This window comes from Struthio camelus, chromosome 26, assembly GCF_040807025.1.
Source record: "Struthio camelus isolate bStrCam1 chromosome 26, bStrCam1.hap1, whole genome shotgun sequence".
NCBI lineage: Eukaryota > Metazoa > Chordata > Aves > Struthioniformes > Struthionidae > Struthio > Struthio camelus.
In genome coordinates this window covers 6250135-6271265 of record NC_090967.1, presented here as the reverse complement: position 1 = coordinate 6271265, position 21131 = coordinate 6250135, and the positions used below count along the sequence as shown (strand labels likewise).

Below are 21131 nucleotides of genomic sequence, written 5' to 3'. Positions count from 1 at the left end.
AGCGCGGCCGACGCCAGCACCGCTCCCCGGCTCGTTTTGCGGCAAGGTTTTTCTAGTCCCGTTGACCCGCAGGCCGGATTTCGGGAGCAGACCCCCTCCTCGGGGTGGGGGCAACGTCGCATTTGCGGACACCAATTTTTAGAGCGCTACGAAAATCCCGGTGCGCCAAAGGGAGCGGTCGCTCTCTGCTCCCGGCCACTTCGGAGCTGAGAGGTATTAGCAGCACAGGATTTTGCGGTCGCTTAAAATGTCTCTTTTTTTTAGTTGCAAAATAGTCAATTTCTGCTGAATTTGCACAGATAGAGGAAAAATCCGGCACAGGCTCGGGAGCAGCTCTGGGCCCGGGCACGCCTGCGGCACGGCGCTCCCGGTGCACCGGGGTGAAGCTGGCACGGCGGAGCCTCGTCGCAGCGCTGCCAGCGTCCTCCTGCCGCAGCGGCTGCGCCAGCCCCAGCCCGCTCCGGATCTGGCCCCCCCGGTCCCGGCGGGTGCCCGAGCCCTGACGGTCCCGCACCGCTCGGAGCCCGGCGGAGCCGCTTGGCGGATCCGGATCCGGCCCCCCCGGCCCTGCCTCCCGCTGCCCCTGCGGGACTGCACCCAGCGGGGTCACGGTTATTTTTTTTTAATAAAATCCCCGTTATTTTTAGGTTTTCTCCCAGAGTCGCCACCGCCTCCCTCGCCCCCCCCAAACCCCATGCATTACCACCAGCGCAGGGCTAACCTATCCTGCTCCCGACGCGAGGACGTCATGCCTTACGTAGTAAAATATGGAGAAAGGAAAAAAAAAAAAAAAAGAGCGTTTTCCCTCCTCTCTCCCATCTCCATTTCCAAAAGGGACAAAATGGATGTTTGGGCAGTATCGCCGCCCCCAGGGGGCCCGGCCGCCGCCGCCGCGGGGGTCGGGGCTGCCCGGCTCCCCGGGCCGGAGGTGCCTCCCGTTAAAGCCCCGAGCAGACGTATCTATTTAACCCCACGTAAAGGCAACGTGATCGCGGGGGCTCCGCTTCCCACAGCCCTGCTCCTGGCAGCGCTCTCCGGGAGCCGCAGCCCGGCTCTCCCGCTCCGCATCGGCTCCCCGGGTGGATTTCTCTCGGTTCCGCCTCCTGCCCGGTGCCGCTTGCCCCAGCCCCCGCCCCGGGAGGGTGCCGGTGCCGGTGCCCGGCGGCTCTCGGCGCACGCTGTCGCTAAATCAGTAAGGATGCAGATGTGCGGAGGGAGGTAAATACCCCCCAACTCCCCTTTCGTCTCCGCTTCCCTCTCCCTGCCCTGCAATGAACTCCCCGGCCGGGGGCGCCGGGAGCCGGGCACCGGCAGCCGCCCCCTCCCCGGCGGCCCGGCCGCTCCCCCCGGCCAGTTCTCCCAAGTTGGAGGAAGTCCGCGGGGGGGGAGGAAGGGGGGAGGCCGAGCCTCCCCTCACCTGGGCTTTTCGGGGGTGGTGGTTATTTTGTCATTTTATTTCATTTTTTTCCGGGATTAAAGGCTGCAGTTCGGCCAGCCCGGTGCGAGTGTCGGGGTGGGGGCGAGGAGGGGCCCGAGGCGTGGAAAGCTGCCCTTCCTCCGGCTCCCGCAGCGCCGGGAACAATGGCCACGGGCTCCGTGGGGACAATGCCCGGCGGAGCCCAGCTGCTTGGGTTGCAGGACACGTCCACCACCGCCTCGGCCACCCCGGGCTCCGGCCCCCGCTGCCCGGCCCAGGGACCCCCCGCTCCCCGGGGGCTGTGGGAAAACGCGTGGCGCCGGGGCGGGGGGGGAGGGTGTCGCACCAAACTTGGGCAAAGTCCCCCCCTAGCCCGGCTCCGTCCCCCCCTAGCCCGGCTCCGTCCCCTGCTTCCCCGCCGCGCCTTGCCCCGCAGAAAGTCCCCGCTTCGGGGGTAAAGCCGAGCCCGGGCAGCTCCGCCGGGCTGGGCGCTGCGGCGTCCCGGCCGCCTCCGCCGCGGGCCCTGCCCGGCCCGGGGGCTCCCGTTGGGGCTCAACAGGTCGGTGCCGGGGCGGCGGCGGGGCCGCGCAGCCCGGCGTGTCCCGGTGCGCCGGGGCCGCTTTGTATCTCTCCCTTTTTCCCCCTGTTTCTCCCCCACCCCCCGCCGCTCCTGCCCCAAGTGCTTCATTTCCCCCCTCTCCTCAGCTCTTCCTAGCCCCCCTTCCCCAGCCCTGTTCATTATTTCTGTTATCATAAGGCAACCTCCATGCCCAAACGTTGGCATCTGTAAGACAAACAGTGTGTGATTGTTAGGGAGCCTGGGAAAGCGCGGGCGGCTGTGTGCGCAGGGGCTGCCGCCGGCCCCCTCGCCGGGAGCACTTCTGCTCGCTCAGACGCGATTGTTATGGAAATCGCCTTCCCGCATGCTGTTGAACTTGATGTTGACTCCTTTTCTTTGGGGCTACATGTCTTCCCGGCCACTTGTTTGTGGGAAAATTTTCTCCGGGGCTACAGTGTGAAATTAATTAATCAGGGCCTCTAGATGGCAATGGGACACAAAAGGGGAGAGCCGGGGGAAACTCTGGCAAACTTACAAAAGCGACCCGGGGTTTATAGCCCGGGGTTCCCGGGACGGACGGCCCTGCCCGGTGCCGCTGCCGGAGGTAAGGGGCTCCCGAGGCGCACCACCGCGGAGCCGGCTTTGGAGCGAAGTTGCTGTTGTGCAGATATGTTTTTATTTTGGGGGGAAAGGGGCTTAGGAACCTGGAGGCGAGGGGATTTGAAGCTGCACGGGGATGAGGGGGTCGCCGGTTCGTTATTTTGTGTGCGCGTCTTTTCTAGCCCCTTCTGACCCTCGAGGAAATGCCATCCGTGCTCCGAGGCTGTGTTCCTAGCCGCGGAAATCTAGGATATTTTCCCCGTCACAAAAGGGCTGATTTCGGTTACTCTGGAAAAAAAAAATTTTCTAAAAAAGTAACACGGGTTGTTCTTGTGCTAAAGCGCCTGCCTCTGCCCGAGCGAGCACGGCGGGGATTTCCGCACCGTTGTTTTACCGCACAGAAAAATATCTGCCGTGCGTCGAGGAAAGCATTTGGCCCCCAGTTCGGGTTGGAGTGGTTTTGTTGTCTGATTTCCAGTCACCCTCCTCGGTATTAGTTGCAGGAAGTGCTGTGCGTGCCCTTCGACGGGCTTAGGAGCGATATCCTAGGCGGATAAATATAAAATCAGATTTTCTTTCTAAGCACTTTCCAAGGCAGGCTATTATTGCCTTTAGAGAGATCAATCTTTACAAAGCGTGTGCAGGATTTAGGAAGAATATTTCTGCACGGGAACAGGCCAAAAATATGAACGTCAAATACCCTCCCAGTCTTTGTTGCCACAACATCTTTGGGTGACAACAACTACGGAAATAAAACAAATTCGAAGGTCTGTTAAACCTTTAGTTTTCGTACACATCGATATTTCCAAGCTGGTAGCAGTTTGGGCAAATTCTGCTCGGGCTTTGCACCCCCTTTTCCTCGGGATCTAGCCCCCCTTCCCGCTGCTCTCTCAATCCGCTGGTACTGATTCAATTGATCTGCGAAGCGATGTGCAAGGAACGAGTCGTTGCATTTTAAATGCAAATAATTCCCGGCGACAACATTGGAATCAAACCGCAAAAATGGGGCGGGAAAAAAAAAAGAAGAAGATAGATAGAAAAAAGAAAAAGAAAGGAAAAAAATAGATAAATCTCTCCTGGAAAAAAAGCATGTTGAAAATCAGCTTCCGAGGGGTAGGTGGCCGGGCGGGGAGCCCCGGCGGGCGCGCAGCTCCGCGGCTCGGGGAGGCGGCGGCTGCCGGCTCGCTCCGGGGCCGCGGCCGGGGCAGCTCCGGTTCCCGGGGCACCGGGGAGGGCGGAAGCGGGGTGGCCCGGAGCGGCGGTGGGAGGGCGACTCGGTGCCGGGCCCCGGCTCCCCGCCGCCCCGGAGCCGGGCGAGAGCGGGGAGTCCGGTCACCCCGGGGGCTGCAGGCCCCGCGCTGCCGCCGCTCGCATCCCCCCCGCCCCGGCACACACACACACACATACGAAAATACCCCTGGATGTGGGGTTGCCCCTACGCCAGGATTGCCGGGGCTGCCTCTATTTCTCCGGCCGTGTCCCCGGTTTGCCCTCTGGGAAGGGTCGAGGCCCGGCTCTGCCCGCTCGGCTGGGTGGGGGCTGGTCCGGGGAGCGGATGCCCTGCCCGGTGCAGGCAGGCGGTAACGGCCGCGGATGGCCGGGAAGCGGCTGCAGCCCTTCCCCGGGCACTGCCCGCGGCCGGGGCACCGGCACCGCCCGCCCCCTTACAGCGCTGCCAGCCTCGCCGTGAAAGTTGCTCCAAGTTGGAGCGATTGCCGTCGTGTTGGCTGCTTCGCGTTACAGAGATTTTTCTCTCTCTCTTTTCCTCCGCAGGTGAGCTCGGGTGAGGAGCGCTTCCGAGGGATTTGCAGGTCTGACGAGAAGGTAATTGCGGAATTTCATTGCTCTTGTCCAATGCAGCCCTGAGACGTGCCCGGTCCCGGTTACCCGGTGTGTGTTATTTACAGCGGCGAGGAAGGACGCTGCGCCGGCCGCGGTGCAGGTGCCGGGCTGCGAAACCTGCCCGCAGCTGCAATTTCTGGCATTAGCGGGAACGGTGGGAAGTTGCCGGGGTGGCGGGGAGCCGGGCTGGCAGCTCGCACCGGGAGCACAGGAGCCCCCCGCGCCTTCAGATCGCCCCGGCGCGACGTGCCAAGTGTGCCGGGATGGGCTGCGGGGAGGGCAGGCTGGGCGGGGGCCACTGCGGCGGCACCGAGCGGGGCCCGGGGACCCGGCTCCCCCCGCCGGGCACCCGCAGCCCCGACCCGAGGCGCCGGCTCCCGGCGCTGCCGCCCCCGCCGAGGCGGCCGGCGGCTCCTGCGGCGAGCGCCGTGCTCGCACCGGAGCCCAACATGGCTGCTGTAGTGAAGGTATTTGATTCACACGAGGGTGTAGGCGAGGGAAAGAGCTGGGGAGAGAGGCGCCGGGGCCGGAGCGCTGCCTCCGAGCGAGGGATGGAGGCGGGCGACGACTCGGGTAAGTGCCGGGGAAGAGCGGGGCCGGCCGGGCCCCGTGAGGCCCCCGCCGCGGACACGCGTGGGGCGGCCTCCCTCTCCGTGCCAGCATTGCCGAGCTTCTCCTCCCGGCCTCGGGGCCACCGCGGGGCTCCTCGGGCTCAAGGAGCCGTTCGCCGAGGGCAGCGGGGCTGGGCTGCCCTCCGGCTGCCGGGGCCGAGGTGGCGGGGGACCCGGCGGGGCCGAACCGGGCCGCAGCGGCCCGCCCGGGCCCTGCGCGGCGGCTCCCGGGCCGGCTCCCGGGGAAGGAGCGAGACCAGCGCGGATGCTGCGCCCTGTCCCCGCCGGCTCCCCCAAGCGCTGCTCCGGGGACCCTTCCTGCGGGTCCCCAGGGCACTCCCGGGTGGCAGAGCCGCTCCGTGGGTCCCTTTCGTTGCTCCGGCGCAGCTCTGGGGCGAAGGTCGTTGTTGGGGGTTTTAGCATTTCGGGAAGGACCGCGCCGAGCCCTCCGTGGAAAGGAGCGTTTCGCAAACGAAACTCGGCGGGACGGTGAAAGGCAGCGGGAGGCGGCGGCCCCCCGGGCCCGCCCGGCCTCGCCGCCGCCGGGCAGTGTGGACACGAGCGGGGCCGAGCCCGGCCCGCCCGGCCCGGGGCCGCGAGGCACGGCCGAGGGGGTGTCCCTGTCGCCGCCCCTTCTCATTCGCCCCCGGCCTCCCAGGGCCACATACGGCCACGTCCCCAGCCGTTTTCAGCAGGGACATTTCGGAGCCCGGCGTTGACTGCGGAGGTAACGGTGGCGGCTCGGGGTGTCCGTGTGCACAGGCCGTCCTCGACCCCCGGGGCACCCCGCGGCGGCAGCGGCTCTCTGGGGTGAGGGGGGGGGGAGGAGAAGGCGTTCGTGGGGGGACAATCTGCTAATTAGATAAACCGCTACCTTGACACCAAAATCTCCACGTTCAGAACTGTTTGCCCTACACCTGGGCGACAAGAATCGCAATAATAATAATAATGATGATAATGATAATAATAATAATAATGGCTGGCGGCTTGCAAAGGGAAGGGACAAGGAGGCACAAGCCCGGTCGGCCCGGCCCGGTGCGACCGTCGGGGCCGGGCCAGGGCCGGGCCGGGCCGGGGCGCGGCGGCCGCTCCCGGTTCAGCACCACGGAGAGCGCCGGGCCCGGCCGGGGCGGCGGCTCTTCCCGTCGCCTCCCCCCCCGGGGGTCCCCGCTGCCCCCGGGGGTCTCCGGTACTTACGGGTTGGCCCCGCATGGCTTCCGCTCCCCCCTCCAAACATGATATTTGTATTTATAAAGGCGAGTGGGGGCAGAGGTGGCTGGGACGGTGCCGTGCGCCGTTGGCTCTCCCGTCCTTCCCCAAAATACCGAGCGCTCTAAGCGGGAGCTGGGCCCCGCCGCCCGCTGCGACCTGCTCCCAGCGCTGCCCGACCGTCTGGGGCGATGGGTGGGTGCTTGCACACTGAGTGGGTGCCCACAGCCAGGGTACAAGGGTGATGGTCTGCCCCGGGGTCCCGGGGCCGGGGGAGCCCGGGGGCCGTGGGCAGGAGGCTCCTCCTCCCCGGAGTGGGGCGAGCCCAGGGAAGGAGGAGGTCGGAGCCGGCCCCGGCGGCTGTCGGTGACCGTGAGGGCGGCCGGGGCCGGTGCGGTGCCCGGACCGCTTGTTGGTTTCGTTTCCCGTGGTTTCTCTGGAGCGAGGTGCGACTCGGCGGTCACCGGGGGGCCCCCGCCGGCCTAGTGGGGCCGGCGAGGGGGCAGAGCTGCGGAGCCGGGAGGATGCAGGAGGCTGGGGAGAGCCAAATTGTCCTGCCGTGTGTGTGTGTGTGCATGCGTGTGTGTGTGTACACGGGCGGGTGTGCACTGGTGCCTGTGCGGCGCTGTGCGTGTACCAGGATGTGTGTGTGTGTGTTTGCACGCCCCAGTGCGCGCACACCAGAGCGTGTGTGCACCGCCGTGCACGCCTCAGGGTACGGGCTCCCGTACGCGCACACCAGGTCCTGTGCCTGCCTCGGGGGGTGTGTGCACACCAGCAGGAGCGCACCAGAGCGTGCACACCTCTGAGTGTGTGCCTGCGTGGCCCCTGTGCACCAGAGCGTGTGTGCACCACAGTGCGTGTGCACACGGCGGGTCACCGCTGTGCTCCGCGTTGCATTTCCATCCCGCACCGTTTCCAGCGTACGGCGTTTCGGGGGGCCGGGGAAAGGTCGCTTCCCCTCCTGCAAGTCCTTTTCGGCCCCAGGTCGGTGCCACCGGGGCGGGCGGCCGGGGCTGCCCCGCCGCGCCGGGAGCGGGGAGCGGGGAGCGGGTCCCGGAGCGCCGGGCAGGGCCGGCCGCACGGGGGGGACGTGGAGCCGGGCACCTCGGCGCTGCGCCCCGGGGCGGCCCTCGGCACCCCCCGAGCCCAGGTCCCCCTCTACCCCGGGCTCTGCCGAGCCCCAGGCGTCTCTCCCCGGCCGGAGGGCAGAGACGAGGCCGGACCCGTCGGGGGGGTCCTGCGCCCTCCAGCCCCGGCCCTGCTTCTGCCGGAGGTGAGGGTCGTGCCTGCTTTTACTTATGATCTGGTGCAAATTTTTCCTTTTGCAAACGGAGCCCGCCAACGGGGGCGGCAACCGGGCAGCCTCGACGGGAGGGTCCGGCCGCCCCCGCCTCCCCATTCCCCCCGCCCCAGCCGGGCCGGCCTTTCCCCCCGACCCCGCCGAGCCTAGCGCCTCGGCCCAGCCCTTCCCTGCTTCAAGCACGTCGGGTTTAAGCTCCAGCCTCCCCGGGGCAGATCCGGGGCCGGGGGAGGGGGCGGGGGGGCGGATGGTTCCGCCATAGCCCTGCCCGCCGGGGTTAGCCCCGGGCCACCGCCACCTCCCCGACGGGGCGGGCCGGCCGTAGCCGGGCTGGGGCGGGGGGGCCGGCGGGGCTGGCCAGCCGGGAGGCTGCGACCCTGGGAAAGGGGCCTTGGCCGGGCCGGCCCCCGGGGGCGGCGGCGGCCGTGGCGAATGGCACTGCCCTCGGCGAGGGGGGGCGGAGGGGGGGTTGGGGGTGACCCCTGCCCCGGCCCCACCGCCCGGCCCGGGCTGTCCCAGTGTCGCGGCTCGGGCTTTGTCCCCGCCGGCCGCCCCGGCCCTGCCCCCGCCTTCGCCGCCCGCCCTCCGCCGCCGCCTCTGCTTTAACTTTAGCGGCGGGTCCCGGCGGCGCCGGGGAGCGGGGCTGGGGCTTCCCCCCGCCGCCCCGGCCCAGCCCCTTCCCCACCCGGCCAGGCTCGGAAGGACGCGGCGACCCGCAGCCGACGGCGATTGCGGGCAGCTACTGGCCGCAGCGGAGCGAGCAGGTACCGCCCGGACCCCTGCCCGGCCCCTCTCCCCGGTACCCCCCCCTTCCTCTCCCTGCTCCCCTTTTGGGCCCCGGGGGGAGCTTTGCCCCACCGGGGGCAGGTGCGCCGCGATGCTCCCCGCACGGCTGGAGACTCCCCCCCCGCCCCCCGGCCTGGGGAGCTGCCCCCGAGCCCGGGACTGTCCCCCTGGCGCAGCCCAGGCTTGGGGCACCCCTGGCCGGGCTGCTGCTGCGAGTGCAGGAGGCGATGGGGTGCCCTGGGTGAGGGGTCCTGGCCCCCCCCGGCGGTGCAGGTTCCCCCCGGCTATGGGGTTCCCCGCTGGAGGTGCAGGTTTCCCTGGGTATTGGGGTTCCCCCCCCGCCCCGGGGGTGCGGGTCCCTCTTGGGTCTAGCGGGTCCCAAGATGATGCAGGGTCAGGGTCCCCCTGGGTTTAGGGATTCCCCCCCCACCCCACCCACCGGGGTTGTGGGGCTGGAGGTAGCGAGCAGGGCCCGGTTCTCCAGGCTCTGCAGAGCCGGGCTGTGGGAGGAAGAGGAGGAAGAGGAGGGCAGAGCGGAGGCGCCTTGGAAACCCCGCAGGGCCCTTTCCGCTGAGCTCTTCCCTTCATCAGCGAGTCTCATGAGTCAGCATTTCCGTGCCAGTAATTTACAGTAATTACAAAAGTGGGAGCAGGGCCTGGCGAGGGTCTGGGGGTGAATTTGGGGCTGGGAAGGAGGCAGGTGGCTGGGAAGCAGGGACCAGCCGCAGGGACGGCTCCTGGTGGAGCATCCTGCCCCGGCGCAGGGCTGCGAAGGTGTTGCCTTAGGTGCTGGGGTGCGGCGTGCGTTCGGTGCGCGAGCGCCGGGCCGGTGCGCTACCGGCATCCCAACGCGCCGGGTCAGGAAGCGCCGATTCCTGCTCTCCCGCTGAAAATGTTGGGGGCTTCTTAATTATTATCTGTGACGCGGCGAGGAGAGGCGAAAGGCGGCCGTCCCTCGGCGGGGCTCGAGCGGTCGGTGCTTGGTTTGCGCTGGGCTGGGTACACACAGAGAGCGATGCCCCCCGGGCGTGCTGTGCGTGGGGTGACCAAGGCCCGTTTTTAAAGAACTGGGTTGGTTTTTCTCTTTGGTTATCTAGCTGTATGAGTGTATGTGATATCATAAAGCTAGAGAACCGAATGTAAAAACCGACTCGCTATTCTCCGGGACTTTCCACCATCAGAGAGCTCTGCCCTCCCGGCGGGGAGAGGGGGCTCAGCAGCCACTGGCCTCCCCAAAATTGCTGGCCGCTTTCTAGCAGAGGTGCATGCACCTTTACAAAGGGAGAGCGATTGAAAGCGAAACGCGCCGTGTCTGTTGAGTGGAAATTTCAGTGGGGTTTTGTATTTAATCATTTTTATTGAGGCCCAGAGCTAGTGTCTGTGCTTAGGTGATTATTTCTATTCAAACCCGGGGCTCCTCAGGCTAGCTACAAACCCAGCACCTTTTATTTTCTTAATTTTTTATTTTTCTGCAGTGGTTTTAATTTTCACATTGCCAATGAAGCGTGGCTCTGCTGGCTGTGCTAGGGATAAATGAAACGGGGCCAGCTTAAAAATAACCCCCAGAAACACTGTTTATAACAAAGTAGAAGGAAAGTTGCTTAAATATATTACCACATGCAAATTATAATTTAGCGCAAACCCATTTCTGGGGCTGGTTTATCTACTAGGGAAGAGGAATAAATCACTGTGGCCAGTCAGTTATTCTGCATCTGCAGAGACGTTGCAGCGTTGGTCTTAGGAGAGGTGGATTTGGGAGCCCAGCTCCAGCTGCGCCGTTCCTTCCCCGCTCTCTCTCCCGCACGACGGACGTTGCGGTTTGTCCTGCTTCGCCCTTGCTGGCGTTGCACGCCGGCTGGGGTGCTTTGTGCACGGCGCGCGTCGGCGCGGCGAGCTTGTTCTCGCCCTGCTGCGCGACGGCCCCGGCCCCGGCGAGGGGGTTTCCTGGGGCCGGGCCGTGGCCGGGCCACGCTGCCCTTGGCGCTGCGGCAGCTCGGCGTGCAGGGCCGCGCTCCATCAGCCCCAGAGGACCGAGGATGGAAGTGAGGGGAAGGCTGCGAGCGGTGACAGCAAATGCTGAGCATTAGCTAGCTATTTCTGGCAAGTTTGCGGGAGGTGAGAAGGGGTATAGGAATATTCAGGCGCGTGGTTTTGGCCCGTGCTCCGCTTGGGAGCGGTGAGGGGGCTGGCTTTGAGCGAGGCTGCTGGCAGCAGGGAAGGGGGGAAGGCTCTGCCGAGCCCCACGGCCCCCAGTGTCAGGCTGGTTGGCATGCCGGGTCCTGCATGTGCTTGAAGCGTTTGAGGTCGGCCCCAACCGCGCAGAAATATCCACCCCTCTCGCCGGGGAGGCAGGCAGGGGGCTCAGCACCCTCCCTCGTGCTCGGCCGCCCTTGCAGAGCGGTTGCATTCAGGCACTTTCACTCTCCCCGTTCGCTGCTCGGTTATTTGATGCATCTATTTCCTAGCTGGTTTGTTGCCAAGTGGAGAGAAGGCAAAAAGCAGCCGCTCCAAACGTGAGGTAGATAACCAGCCCGCCCCGATCTCGCACCCCGTGAGCCCCCCCTGCCCTGCGCAGCCTGGCCAGAGTTTAGCTCTGCATGCGGCTGCTCCTCCTATTGCAACTGGCTGCTGGAGCTCGCGGAGCTGGAGGAGCGAGGCATGTTTTGGGGTGGGAGAGGAAAGGCTGCACCTTTCTCACTCACTACGACTCCCTGATTTCTTCGGGCAGCGAGACTGGCAGATGCCTCGTCCCAGGAGCCCGTGAGCCCTGGCACTGATCCTTCACCCCTGGGCCTGCCCGGTTTGGACCTCCCGCTGGGCAGGCAGGACTTGCACCGGGTGCATCCATGCAGGATCCAGGCATGGCGGGGTGCCGGCAGCGGCAGCGCGGCGCGGCGTTCAGCCCTCGGCTCGGCCGATCGCTGGGCTGGAGGCGGCTGGCAGCCTGACCTACGCGTCTCTGGATGTGCTCCGGGGGCTTCAACTTTTTGATGCTTTCTCCTGAAACGCACGAGGGCGTCAGGGACGGCCGCCGGCTCCGTCGGTGCCGTAGGTGCACCGCAGCGTCGCGCGGGCGTCCGGCGGCCGCTTCCCCCGCAGCCCCCGCGCGCCGCCCCCGTTCACGAGGGGGCTGGCGGCGATTGGGACGGGAGAGGATGTGCTTTAGCGGGAACGAGCAGCCGAGACGGGGTGAAAGCCTTCCGTCTGGAGCCTCGCGCGGCGGCCGCGGGGCTGCCGCTGCGGCCGGGACCCCTTTGTCGGGCGCGAGCTGGAGTGGAAGCGGCCAGCTGTGTCGTTAGCCGGCCTTTCATGCACGGGTACTCGGCCCCCCACCCCGGCACGGCCTTTGCCCCGCGGCTGCCCGAATTAGCCCCTGCCGAGGACACGGGGCTGCGAGGGCCTCCGGCGGGGCGAGCCCGACGGGCGCGCGGGAGAGCGGTGCTGCGCTTCGCTCTGCAGGCACAACCTTCCCGCCTCCGCTAAAGCTCCCGGTTTCTTTATCCGTTTCCCCGGGTTGGACTTGGAGCCTTTTGGTAGAAGAAAGTCTTCCCTTGCCGCCTCAGCTGCCCTGAACTTCTCCAAGGGGGCAGCAGGGCTCAATATTAATAGGATTTCCATGCCGAACCCTTTCCCATCCCTTGGAAAGTCTCAGCCTTTGTAAATCCTGCAGCCCTGGGTGCTGGGCAAGCAGGCCTGCGACTTCGGCGAGGGCTGGGGCATGACTTTCCGTGGCTTTGGCTGTGGAAGCTGCTCTTTCGTGGAAGAAGCGTTTCGGCACCGGGCGCTCCCGGAGTGAGGCCGGCCCACGGGAAGGAGGGGAAAGACGGGGAACACGGGCAGCGTCCACGCCATCTGCTCCGGCGACAACCTGCGCGATGGACGTGCGTTGCGGCACGGCACAAAGCACGGGTGCAGGTAGCCGATGCCCCAGCTCGGATCCTGCCCTCTTTGCTCGCGGTCCCGGACTGAGGAGTCTGTCCCGAAATTAAAAAAAAATAATAATCTCACGGCCCCTGATGCCCCGGCTTTCAGGAGAGGAAGAGCCGGGGCAGAGCTCGGGGGCTGCCGCGTTCGGGAAGCTTTCTCTTCCCCGCCGACTGCTTGTAAACCATTCAGAAAGAATTTCTTAAAATAGGTTCCACTTTAAGGACTTATCTTCTGAATGCCATTAATTTTCTGGGGTTCGTTAAAAGCAAACTTGGTATCATAGCAACTGAATCTATTCCAGGAAATCAGCCAATCGGAAAGCGCGCTGTGTGCAACCCAAGGCGAGAGAAAGGAGCCTTTCGGGTTTATTCTCGGGCTTGTGCCTCTGCAAGTGAAGTTTTAATTTCCAGTGTTTTATTCCATTCAGAATATTTTATCATTTCTCCTGGCAAATGTGCAGGGCGAGGGAAATAACGGCGATGGAAAATATTTTCAAAATCTCTTTCGTTTCTCGCGTTGCCGCGTCGGGGCAGAGGCAGGTGGAGACGGTCGCGGCGGCGCGCGGGCTCGTCCTGCGCCGGGGTGCGAGCCCGGGGCCGCGCGGCGCCCGGGAGCCCCTCTGCCCGGCTGGCGGTCGGCAGGATGGGAGCAATTTAGACTCGAGACAGGTCAGCCCGGTCCATCCTGGGGTAAAAGCCTTCAGGTCCCGGCGGTGAGAAGCGATGCCGTGAGCGGGAGTCTCCGGCTGCCCCGGACGTCCGTGTGTCCGGGACCGCCCAGCGGGATTGGGGTCTGGGAGTAAAGAGGACATTAATCCCCGTCTCATTTCCCCAGCCTGCCTAAAGAAACAGTCATTATTTTCCTTTTTAATCCCATCTCTTGCCTCTTTTCCATTAGGCCTTAAGCTGCAATCTCGTTCCCTGGGGATGTTACGCTGAGGATAATCCTGCCGGCTCGCCGGGCGCCCGTCCCGGCTAGTTTGGGGGCAGCGGGACGGCGCTCGGCCCCGGCAGGGCTCGGCGGGCTGGTCCCGGCCACGGCCGTCGGCCCCGCGTCCCCGGCGCCGGGGCAGGGGCTGCTTCGCTGTTACGCCCGGCTCCTCCGTCCCCTGGAGAAGGGGGTCCCTGCTGCGGCGGCCTCTCGCCGCTCGGATCCCGGCGCTGCTCCCTCCTCCCGCTCGCCAGCCGGAGAGCAAAAGTAGATGATTTTCCAACTCGGCTTTGTACTTGATAGCAGGGAGGAAGAGAAGTCGTTTATGATAAAAAGTATCACTTAAACAGATAGAAAGGGTAAAAGCTCCAGACAAAAACATATCCCCGAGCAAGAGAAAATGAAAAACGCTGATGTGTTTAACTTTCGGCCATTTAAAAATAACCATTGAACAGGCAACAGTAAATAACAATTCCTTCCAATCAGGTGCGTGTCGCTGCCGCTGCAGAGCTCCCGTTTATTCACCCGAGCCGGCCGAGGAGGCCCAGCCTGCTCTGCCGCTGCTCATCTCTATCGATGTCAGGCTGAAGCCTCCAACTTGGAGGAACCGGGCGCTGGAGGTGGCGGGAGCGATACGAGTATCACTCAGCCGCTGCGTCCTCGGTGTGGTTGGGGGGGGGGGACCGGACCGGGGCACCCGGACGCCTGGGCCCGTCGCCCAGCCCCGCCGGCCGCCCAGCCCTGGAGGAACGGCCGAAGGCAGCGGCTTCCCACCCGTCCCCGCTGCGGCGCCGGAGGCCGAGCCGGCGGAGGGAGGACTCGCCGCCGGGGAGCGGGTTGACGGTGCGCCGGGCTGACAGCCCGATGCGACGCGCCGAAGCCGCGTGTGGTTTTTTTTTTTTTTTATGGAGAAATTATTATTTACAGTTTAATATCTTCATGTTTCTATGGAAACTCCATGGCTGCGCTGGGCGGAGAAGCCGAAACCACCTGGGGAAAGGGCAATATCGGGAAGCGAGAGAGGCGGCGAGCAGAGCGGGGCGCGCGCCCGGCCCCGGCACCGGTCCCCAGCCACCGGGGCAGCATTCGCCAAAAACTTTCCCCCTTCCCCGCGCCCCCAGATCCCCCCGACGCAGGAGCCCCGCGTGGCAAACCGTCCCGCGGAGCGCTAGCGACGGACGCCCGGGAGACGGCGGTGGTGGGGAAGGCCGAGTCCCAGCCCGCTGGCAGCGCCGCCGCAGCGCCCCGACTGTAGGTCACGCGCCCACGCGCGTATGTTGACTTCGAAGCGCGTCGGCTCATCCTGGCGGAGGATAACGGAGGGGCGCGCGGCTGCTGAGCAGGTTTGCATCGAGCACCGGCGGCTCCATCGCCCTTTTCCCGGCGTTCCCGGGACAGCGGCGGCCGGGCGGCACGGGGACCGCGGGAGCCCCGGGAGGAGCCGGGCGCTGGCGCTCATGCGGAAGGAGCGGAGACCTTCTCCCGCTAATGCCCAGCGACAGGCTCTTGCTCGCGGCGGTGTCCCCGCGCTAGGCACAGCGCGGCGGACTGAAGGTGCGCGGGAGCCCCGCGTTTGTCGGAAAGGATCTGTCAGCGCGGTGGGGAAAGGTCAGCGGGAGACGCGCGCGGCCGGCGGGGCGAGGGCAGCGCGTCCTCTCCCGGCCCGCAGGCCGCCCAGGCCTCTCTCCCCCCCCGAAATAGCAGGCTAGTAGCTTGAAAAAAAATCAAATCCAAAAACACTACCTGCAGGTTTCTCTCCATTTGCCTTCCGGTTTTGGAGCCTTTGCGGAGGGGGCAATCTTTATACCTCTCCCCACAACCATAACAAATGTATTTATATATTTTTTTAAGGCAAAGCACGCTGCTGGCGCCGTTCTGGGGCCGGGCCTTGGCGAGGCTCGCGGCAAAGCTGGCCGGCCGGGGCTGCGCGGGCGGCTGCGAGGGGGCTCGAGGCCGAGCCCTGCTCCCCCCGCGGCTGCGTTTCGAGCAGCTCCACGGCCCCCGGCCGCCCCGTCCGGAGCTGGAGCATGGACTTTCTCTGCCCTAATTCTCCGGGAAACCAGGCAAGGGCTGCTCCTAGCGAGGCTGTTTATTGCTGTCTATAAATCTCAGATTTCCACTGAGTTAGAAGACAGTTTGCTGGAAACCCACAGGTTTGCTGTTAGGTAAAGGGAGAGACTGGGAGGGTGGGGGGGGGCCTGAACCTGGGTTTGGTTTCCCGGGGGGGAGCGGAGCAGAAAGGGCCCTCGGCCCCTGCAAGCGTCCCATCGCCGCCAGCCCCCTTCCCTCGGCGTGGGCCTTGGGGGAAGAAATCCTGCTCAGCCGCGATGCGTAAAGCTGTGGACGGGCATGCACGGGCACACGCACACGCGTGCACACGCGTGCCCGCACCCGGCCCGCCCCGCGCGGGGCCGGCGGCGGCTTCGGTGCCCGCGCGGCGCGGCCGGGAGCGGGGCCGGCTGCTCCGGGAGACGGGGGCGAGCGGCATTTCAATGCAAACCAGGCGGGAACAATGAGGTGTGTTTTTAAGGGAGTGTGAAAGGGGGGGTTTTGCTGCCGAGCTGAAAGGGCAAAGGAGGGGGAGGAGGGGAGCCGGCAGCCCCTCCATTAGCTCAGTGCAGCCGCGAGAACAGCTGTGAAAAGAGCCCGGGCCTTTTTCCCACGCCCAGAGGAGCAGAGCGAGGGAAGGAGCCCTCCCAGCGAGGTCACATCCCATCACTAATATATACACAGGCTGTGCCCTCATTCACGTCACCCCGGCGCAGGTTTGCTTAAGGCGCGCACACTGACACTAATGTCCCCTTGCCTTCACCCCCCCCCCGCCACCCCGTCTGCCCCACCGGCCCCATTATGGGCCCGGCCATCCCCAGCCCTCCCTGCACCCCGGGGGCGGCCGTGGGGTCCCCCCGGCACCCGACGGCAGGCTGGCTTCGAGTGGGGTGATGCCCAGCTCCGGCAGGTGGGAATGTTCCCCCCCCACCCCAGATCTCCTCCATGCCTATGAGCCGTCCTGATTTACACCGGCAGAGCTCTGGTCCGGCTGCGTTTGCAGGGCCGCCGAGGTTCAGTCAGTCGTTGGGGGCTAAACCCGGCTCGTTATGGAGCCAAATTAAAGCCCCGGTGCAAACCTGCAGTTTGCAGAGCCTGAATGTGGTGCGGGACGAGGTGGCTCAAACCGTTGCAAGCTGCCGAACGGGCTCCCCCAAACGGGACAGTTGCAAGTGGGGAAACTGAGGCACGGAGCAGGGAGGTGTTCGAGGCTTGTGGCCCTGCATTGACGTGCTGGGAGAGCTGGGGCAGGGGGTGAGGACGATGCTCCTCTCCTGGCCTTTCCCAAGCCGGGGGCTCTCGGAGCCAAGGTTTCCGGCTGGAAAACCTGCCCCGTGGCCACCGAGGCCGCCCGAGCTGCCTCGCGTGCTGCTGGCCCGGCAGCCAGGACGGGCATCCGCCGAGGGCCAGGCAACAAATAAATCAGGCAGTGTTTATTCTGGTGCCTGGGCTCAGTGTGCGAGTTCATTTTAAAGCATTCGGCCTTAAATTAACAGCCTAATAAATCAATACCCACTTAGCCATGCAAGCGAGCGGGAGCAGTTTGCTCAAAGAATTCAAGTTGCCTCCGCGGCGCTTGGGCCCGGCGAAGGGATGAAACGCCCGGCGGGGCCGCCAGCGCCCCGGCACACGCGTGTGCACGGCCGCACACGGCAGGGACGCGCGCGAGGCCGGGCCCTGGGCTGCCCCATGGGCCGCTCACCTTCCTCTCTGGGCTGCGCTTGGCCTCCGGGCACGGCTCCCACCGTCCTCCTCCTCCTCCTCCTCGCCCCGGGAGCGGGGCTGCCAGCGGGGCCGGGGAGCTGGGAAAAGGGGGTGCTGAGCGCTCTGTGCCCGGGATGGGCTGTGCCGAAGCTGCTGCCTGCCCTTGGTGCACCCGTCCTGTCCCGTCCCGTCCCATCCCATCCCGTTATGTCACAATTTGTGTGACTTCGCACCAGCTCCGGCTGCGGCTGTCACCCACCTGCTCCCGCCGAGGACCCTCGTCCGTCCCCCCCCCGGGCCGGTTTCATCCTCCCCCCGTCTCCTTTTCCAGCCCTGGCGCTCGGTGGCAGCCCATTCAAAATGCATGGGCTCCCCGTTCCCCGCGCCCCGCTCCTTTTGAACTAAAAGGATTTTTCTCAGAGGCGAAGTTCAAATGTGCGGCCGTTATTTATTTATCACCCCCGCTATGTATTATTCATTTATTTAAAAATGTATGGCAGCTGGGAGCCCCGTGTTTAATCACCCCTCGGACGCCAGGGCCAGGTGGGGACGGCCCCCGGCTCCGTCGCTAACCTGGTGCTGCCGCCGGCCGCGCGCCTGATTTAGCATTAACGCCGCCAAAAATAAAGCCAAAGCCGGGGGAGTGGGGAGACGCGGCTGGATGCGGGCGGCTGGGACACCCGGAGGCGGCTGGGAAGCGGTTGGCATCATGCTGCTGGGAGGGCAAAAAAAAAAAAAAAAAAAAAAGAAAGCCTCCTGCCGGGTATTACTTGCCCAATGGGATAATTACTGCACGGGCCAAAGTCGCCGGCGGCGGAGGGGGCTGAAGCTGGCGCTGCTGTGACGGTCGCCCCGCCGGCGGCCGCGGGGTTCCCCTTCCTCCTGACGCGCTGGAATTGGGCTGAACCGCGATCCACTTAGGGATGTCTAAATTGAAGCTTAGTCCCCATTAATCCTGCTGCTCGCGGCTCTGGCAGCAGCCCGGCCGCCGCTCGCTTCCTGCGTACGGGGAGAGCGATGCGATGGGATAAATCCGTCTCCCCGTGGTTTTTTTGCCGCTGGGATCTGCAGGAAAAGCAGCCGCCGGCGGCCTCCAGCGGGGAAACGGCAGGGCCAGGGTGCTCGCGGGGCGCGGATGCTTCGTGGGGCTGCGCGCACCGGGGCCCGGCGCGGCACGGCATGGCGCGGGGTGGCTGGGCTGGGCAGGGGACCCGGCCGCTCCTGCCTGCTGCTCCCTTCGAGCCCAGATTTGCACCAGGCTGGAGAGGGGGAAGCGGGGTTTTGGAGGGGGGGGTGCGGTTTGGCCGGCCGGTCCAACGCGGTGTGGCCGGCGGGGCGCCGAGGCCTGCACGCAGGGCACGCGCAGCCCGCGCGGCAGAGGTGCCCGGCGGCGCTCGGCGGCCCCGGCCCCGGCCCGGCCGCCGCTCCTCCCCGCTTCTTTCTCGGCCGATCTCTCCTGACAGAGCAACACGGTTTCTTTCTCCCAAACAAAGTCGCCGTCCGGGCGAGCGCACAAAGCGGCTCCATTATCCGATGGGGGACAGAAAGGAGGGGCGGGGGGCTGGCTGCCGGCGACAATGCGCGCCGGCGGCGCCCGGGGCCGCCCCTATTGTGTCTGGGCAGGAAGGGCCGGGACCCTCGGCGCGGCCCCGTGAATGGGCACATTGTGCCCGAGCCCCCCGGCTCCGTGGGCGTCCGGGCTCTCTCCCCCCCCCCCGCCCCCAGCCGGCTCCCCGCGCCCGCAGCCCGTCTGCGGCGGCGGTGCCCGACCTGCCCTCGCCGGCCCCGGGCTGCCGCCGCCGCGCTGCCCTCCCTGCAGAGCCCCCCCTGCAACCTCTGCCCGCCGTGGCCAAGGCGGGTTGCAGGCGCCGAGTTTCGGTTTTAGGGAGTGAAGGGATGCGAAGGATGGAGCTGGAGCCTGTGCCGGCCCCGGGCAGCGGGTCCCGCTGGGCACGGCGCTGCAAAGCCCTCGCCGGACCCCCAAACCGGACTGGCCCCCCCCCCCCCAGGTTTTAGGAGGGTAAAGGCGGCTGAAGGGGGAGGACAAGGCTTCTCCTCGGGCGGCATCCCGGCCCCGGCCGCGGGCAGGCGGGGGCTGAGCGAAGGGGCCATTCGGGAGCGGTTTGGCCCCTTGTCGTTTGCCAGCCCCAGCATCCTGCGGGAACGAGCGCCAGAGTTTACTTGTGTGCAAGGGAGAAAATCCTCCTTTCTGGGATTTAAGGTGATTGCAAGTGCGCGTTGGTGCCCTGCGAGGAACGGCGAATAGCCGGTCCCCGCGTCCCTGGCTCCTGCGAAGCTTTGCCCCGCTTTCCCTGCTCTTGCCACCGGGTCCCCACCTGCAAAACGGGCGGCGAGACTCGTTCCCGCTTGTCCCCAGGCGCCAGCCAGCGGGCCGAAGGGCACCTGTGCCCGAGCGGGGACACGGGCGGGTTTCAGACGGGGCCGAGCCCAGAGCCGGCCGGCCGCCCCTTGGGCCTTGCTCCTGCCCGGGGCTCCGGGGAGACGGAGCATTTTGGACTCGGGAAAACCATCGGGCTGAATAGCAGCGGTGTGACCAGTGGCTTTCCAAAACAGCTATTTCCAAATAGCTTTTCCTCGTCTAAGCTGTGCCGTCCTGGGAAATAAAGGCCCATTCTCGCCCCGTGCCCCCCGTTCATCGTGCTTTTCCCCGCAGCCCGCCCCGGCGCAGCGTTTCCGCGTCAGCCGCCGTGCAGCCGGGAGAGGAGGGCCGGAGGCGGCAGGAAGACGGCAGGGCTGGCGTTCGGCCGCCCGCGGGAGCGGGGGACCCGCCAGACCTCTTGCATCTCGCCGGGTAATGAGGGAGCCTTTGAAGCCGCCTTCCCGTTCCCTCCGCCCCTCCGATCTAATCTCACAAAGGGAAACGTTTTGATGGGCAAAAACCAGGGTCCAGCGTGAGGCTGATTAGCAGCGATTTCCCCGCTAGCTGGAGAGGAGGCGGCTTCGCGCGGCGGGAAGAGCGCGGCACCGGCAGGGCGAGCCGGGCGGCAGCGGGGCCCGAGCGCGGCGCCGGGCGGCCTCCGTCCTGCCCTTGGCCCCGCGGGCACGTCGTGCATCCGGGGCTGTGGGCACGGCTCGCCGGTGGGCGGCCCCGCGCCCGGATCCGAGGGCAGCGCCTCGTTTCCCGCCTGCCCGTGGGCACGGCGGCGATGCAGCCCCTCTTTCCAGGATCGCTCGCCTTTTGCTTGTGCGGAAAGCACTTGGGGAAAATGGGGCTTCGGGTCCCTGTGCGAACGCGGGCAGCCGTCCTGCCCGGCACCCGTGCACCGCTTCATCTTCGCCTTTGCAGCATGTTGCTCTGCAACCTCCTTATTTTAGTCTCTCTTCAGTCTTTTGCAGAGGGCAACCCCCCCTCCCCACCCCGACCCTGCTCCGATCGTGGGGCTCGGCGGCCGCCACGGCCCGGGACGGGGCACGGCAAGACCCCGGCGCGCAGCCCCCGGGTGCAAGGGGGATGAGACCCGCCGCCCCCCCGCCGGCAGCAAGCGGAGGAGCGGGGACGTGAGAGCCGCCGGGGCAGAGCCGTGCCGCCGCGCTGGGATGGCCGGCCCCGCGGCAGCCCTGCCCGCCGAGGACGGGACCGCAGCTTTGCCGCCGCCGGGACGCTCGCCGCCCCGCCGCCTCGCTCCGCCGCGGTAAGTTTGGGCGCCCTCGGCTCCGGGGCCGCGAGGGCCAGGCTGCGGCGCGCCGATACCGTTTACCCCTTTTTTCTCCTTAATTGTTTCGGGCCAAGAAGCTTTTATCCCCATTTTATTATTTCTCTTTGAAAATGTTTAGATTTCTGCCCAAAAGGGAAAGATTGGCGTATTGGATAACAGCTTTTGTTTAGCTAACTTATTTACCCTGGTTTCTTTGAAATCAAAGTCGAAATCCTGCTTATAGGAGTCAAAACCTCCTTTTCTATGGCTAAACCGCGTCTGCCACGTCCTCGCTCCTCAGCCCAGCTGGGATTGCAGCTCTCCCCCGAGACCCACCGCCTTTCCCAGCCCCCAGGTATATTTTTCCGGGTGGGAAACATGGGATTTAGGCCCCAGGTGACTGTCAGCAGCTCCAGGCAGCCCATTTTGCAGGGGGTAACGTTTTCATCGCAGCGGGCGGCTGCAGCAGGGAAGAGGGACGGGCTCGGGAGATGCTCTGTGCCCGAGGGCGCGTGCCGGGCAGTCGGTCGAGGGGAGC

General features: G+C 65.9%; 1 long non-coding RNA gene across 1 annotated transcript; it reads left to right on the top strand.

Moving 5' to 3' along the window:
• Nucleotides 1–843: 843 nt before the first annotated feature.
• LOC138062337 (uncharacterized) lies at nt 844–20834 on the top strand. The gene is made up of 3 exons (XR_011136389.1): nt 844–1218; nt 4350–4400; nt 20285–20834. It is a non-coding gene; the product is annotated as an uncharacterized lncRNA (long non-coding RNA).
• Nucleotides 20835–21131: the final 297 nt, after the last annotated feature.